Source organism: Babylonia areolata, chromosome 31 (assembly GCF_041734735.1).
Source record: "Babylonia areolata isolate BAREFJ2019XMU chromosome 31, ASM4173473v1, whole genome shotgun sequence".
Classification (NCBI taxonomy): domain Eukaryota; kingdom Metazoa; phylum Mollusca; class Gastropoda; order Neogastropoda; family Buccinidae; genus Babylonia; species Babylonia areolata.
Genome location: NC_134906.1, coordinates 24,836,935 through 24,841,934, shown reverse-complemented (window position 1 = coordinate 24,841,934; position 5,000 = coordinate 24,836,935).

Sequence of the window (5,000 nt, the reverse complement as noted above, 5' to 3'; positions counted from 1 at the left end):
TTTCTCTGTGTGAAATTCGGGCTGCTCTCCCAAGGGAGAGCGCGTCGCTACACTGTGAGCACCACCCATTTTTTTTTGGTGTTTTTTTCCTGCCTGCAGTTTTATTAGTATTTCCTATCGAAGTGGATTTTTCTACTGAATTTTGCCAGGGACAACCTTTTTTGTTGCCGTGGGTTCTTTTACGTGCGCTAAGTGCATGCTGCACACGGGATCTCGGTTTATCGTCTCATCCGAATGACTAGCGCCCAGACCACCACTCAAGGTCTAGTGGAGGGGGAGAAAATATGGGCGACTCCCTCCCTCCAGAACTCTCCTTCCCTTGTGTCTCTGCTTCCACTCTCCTCACACACACACACACACACACACACACACACACACACACACACACACACACACACACACACACACACACACACACACACACACTCACACACACACACACGAGCCCACCCCACCCAACCCCACCCCCTGTCTCTTCATTGTGCAAGCTCCAATCGCCAATAAGAACGGATGATTAAAGATCCACTCCAACATCAGACATACTCAACCATAATACCAAGGGTCCACAGTCACTTAAATAAACATTCCCAACCCCCAAATCCCCCCCCCCCCCACACCCTCACGCCCAGAGACACACAGTTACCCTCACCCCACCCCCCTACACATTTTTTTCCCTTGAATCCTGAAGAAAAAAAAACACACACACACAAAAAAAAAAACCTCCTTAGTGTGCTAACATAATGTGCAGGAAGGTGATTCAATATTTCAAAATTTAAGATTTCAGATTCCTTTTCCGCCCCTTTTGTGGCACGGAAGATTGCGATACGATTGAACAAAAGAATACAATAAACATGTTTGTTTTGTTTTTTTCACCTTCCTTTTCATAACAGTGCTGTTGTGTGTCGGACATAAAGACCATTGCCTAAATTGTTCCATTGTCTGTCTTGATGTTCCATTGTCTGTCTTGATGTTCCATTGTCTGTCTTGATGTTCCATTGTCTGTATTGATGTTCCATTGTCTGTCTTGATGTTCCATTGTCTGTCTTTGATGTTCCATTGTCTGTCTTCAATGGTGTTGATGTTCCATTGTCTGTATTGATGTTCCATTGTCTGTCTTCAATGGTGTTGATGTTCCATTGTCTGTATTGATGTTCCATTGTCTGTCTTCAATGGTGTTGATGTTCCATTGTCTGTATTGATGTTCCATTGTCTGTATTGATGTTCCATTGTCTGTCTTCAATGGTGTTGATGTTCCATTGTCTGTCTTCAATGGTGTTGATGTTCCATTGTCTGTCTTGATGTTCCATTATCTGTCTTGATGTTCCATATCTGTCTTGATGTTCCATTGTCTGTCTTGATGTTCCATTGTCTGTCTTGATGTTCCATTATTGTCTGTCTTGATGTTCCATTATATGTCTTGATGTTCCATTGTCTGTCTTGATGTTCCATTATTGTCTGTCTTGATGTTCCATTATATGTCTTGATGTTCCATTATCTGTCTTGATGTTCCATATCTGTCTTGATGTTCCATTGTCTGTCTTGATGTTCCATTATCTGTCTTGATGTTCCATTATTGTCTGTCTTGATGTTCCATTGTCTGTCTTGATGTTCCATTGTCTGTCTTGATGTTCCATTATTGTCTGTCTTGATGTTCCATTATATGTCTTGATGTTCTATTATCTGTCTTGATGTTCCATTATCTGTATTGATGTTCCATTGTCTGTTTTCAATGGTATTGATGTTCCATTGTCTGTATTGATGTTCCATTGTCTGTTTTCAATGGTATTGATGTTCCATTGTCTGTATTGATGTTCCATTGTCTGTCTTGATGTTCCATTATCTGTCTTGATGTTCCATTGTCTGTATTGATGTTCCATTGTCTGTTTTCAATGGTATTGATGTTCCATTGTCTGTATTGATGTTCCATTGTCTGTTTTCAATGGTATTGATGTTCCATTGTCTGTATTGATGTTCCATTGTCTGTTTTCAATGGTATTGATGTTCCATTATCTGTCTTGATGTTCCATTGTCTGTCTTGGATGTTCCATTGTCTGTCTTGATGTTCCATTATTGTCTGTCTTGATGTTCCATTATATGTCTTGATGTTCTATTATCTGTCTTGATGTTCCATTATCTGTATTGATGTTCCATTGTCTGTTTTCAATGGTATTGATGTTCCATTGTCTGTCTTGATGTTCCATTGTCTGTCTTGATGTTCCATTGTCTGTCTTGATGTTCCATTGTCTGTCTTGGATGTTCCATTGTCTGTCTTGATGTTCCATTGTCTGTCTTCAATGTTCCATTGTCTGTCTTGGATGTTCCATTGTCTGTCTTTGGTGGAATGGCAGTGCAGCTGATCGTCTTTGAATGACATCATGTGTGTGTCTGAATGACATCATGTTTGTGTCTGTCTTAATTGAATGGTAGGGTTGGAAGCGCCGAGACAGGATCGGTTTTAACTCACTCAGTACGGCCAGTCCTCTCTTCTCCTCTACACATACCCCTCGGATGTCCTGTGGGTGTCTGAATGACCCAACCTTTAGCTTCCGTCGTCAGAATTGTGGTATTCTTTGTCAACATTCACCTCTTCAGTATAAGAGCCTTCCGCTTGCAATATTTTGATGATGGTAATTGGGGTGAAACGCTGTTAACGTCAGTCGTCTCTTTCGCCGTTCGTATGGAGAGAGTTAAGCTTTGGATTTCCGATCTAGTGTTCACCAGTGATCAGGGTTCGATGCTCTGCTTGGGCAAGGTGTTGTGTCCTTGGGAAAGGCGCTTTTACTCCGATTCTTTTCAACCCACCCATGCGTGAAAGGATGCGTGACTTCGTTTGGGGAAGGTTGAAACGGCGGAAAGAGAGGATTGGGCCCCGCCTTCCTGTGCCGAAACCTAGACACTACAGGGTATGAATTCACTGCCCTGTTAGACATTGTTGTCTTTTTTCTTTTTATTTATTTTTTATTTTTTTTATTCATTTATTTATTTTATTTGTTTATTTATTTATTTTTGTCTGTGCACTTAGAGTTGACTTAATCAAGATTTTGCGCCTTATAAATATTATTATTAGTAGTAGTAGTATTTTTATGTGTTTATCTGTTATTTTTTATTGATATATTTGTTTTATTTATCTTTAGTTTTTTTAAATCTTATTTTATTATTATATGTATATATATATATATATATTTTTTTTTTTTTTTCTTTTTTTTCTTTTCTTTTTTCTCAAGGCCTGACTAAGCGCGTTGGGTTACGCTGCTGGTCAGGCATCTGCTTGGCAGATGTGGTGTACCGTATATGGATTTGAGCGTACGCAGTTCAGCTACTGATACTGATACTGATACAGCCCCGATAGCCGTAAATTAAAGGCCATGGGACCTTTTTCAATGGGGTGGCTGGGAAGGTGTTTGTCTTTTATAACACTGAAGCTTCCTTTCATGCCGTATGTCATCGATATCTTAAACCAGTAAGGATATGCTTACTAACTAGAAAAAAACAACAACAACAAAAAACCAACAAAAAAAAAACTATTGCAGTTCCCTTGCCTATCCAATGTGACAGAGGACTGTTTTGCCGTCTTTGATGGTATTGTCTATGTAAGTCATAGCTTGACAAAAACTGTCAGGAATCCAAAACGAAAGGAGAAGATCGCTTTCTGTCTCAAAGGGCTTTTCTTATTATGTTGTTTTTGTTGTTGTTTTTTCAAGACGAAAGCTGTCTCGTGTCCCATATAAAGTAGAAGAAGAAGAATCATTTCCCGTCTTGAATGCTATGGTAATATAATAGCATCAAGCTATCAGTATGACAAAGGAAGTGTTCTGTCCATAAATAAAACGGAAGGATCGTATTCTTTCCCAACATGACTCGGCAATCACAGTCTTCGCGTGTCATGTAAACCGTCCAGGGTAACCAGTAGGTACCGATTTCTGATTTGTTGTTGTTGTTGTTGTTTGTTTGTTTTTTTTTTGATGGAAGGGCAAGACAGGTACCTTTCTCTGATTGTTTTCTTTTTGATGGAAGGGCGAGACCTCCCCCCCCCCCCCCCCCCCCACCCACACACAAACCCCCTCTACCCCACGCCCCCCTCCCTCCCCTCTCTCTGTTTTTCTGTCCTCACTGAACTGGAAAGCTTCGTTGACTGGACTTGCCAATGGAATGCTGCGGAGGCATTGCCCTGATTTAGTAGCCGTCCCCTGATCTATTCCCTGTTGTTCCCCTCCAAGGTTCCAACCTTTGTCCCGGATCATTGGAGCACGTCCCCACGTCAGCTCAAATCACATCGGGGGGGGGGGGGGGGGGGGGGAGAGGCGAGGGGGAGGGGCGGCGGGGGGGGAGGAGGGGTGTCAGGTTTTCTTCCTTTTGTTGGGCTTGGATGGAGGGAGGAAGGGTTATGGGGGTAGGAGAGGGGGCAAGGGAGGGTATGGGGGGGATTGCTGGAGGGTGGGAGGGTGAAAGACAGAGCGAGAGAGAATGGTTTGGGGAAGGGCAATGAGAGGGTGGCGGGGGGGGGGGGGGAATGGGGAGGGGAGTGTGGAGGGGAGGGGAGGGGAGACGTTTTTCTTCCTTTGCTGGACTTGGACGGAGAGGGAAAGGGGCAGGGGTATGTGTGTGTGTGTGTGGGGGGGGGGGTGAGGAGCAAGGGGAGGTGAGGGGTTGCTGGAGGGTGGTGAGATGGGGGGGGGGGGGGGTCGGGATGGGGGTGGGGGGGTGGGGGGCGGGGCGGTTGGGGGCAAACATACAAGAGCGAGAGAGAAAGAGGATTAGGGAGACGTGGTGTGGTGTGGTGTGACCAAGTGGAATCCTGTGTTTGAGCAAGGATTGTTGACAGACTGCCTCAAGAGGTTGTAGTTGTTGTTTGGTGGCGGTGCTAGCAGTGGTGGTGGATGTGGTGGTTGTGGATGTGGTGGTGGTGGTGCTGATGTTGGTGTTGTAAAGCAGTGGTGTGTTGGCGGAGGAGGAGTGTAAGTGTATTTCCCTACAGCTGAGGTTGTGATGTCTTCTCTTCT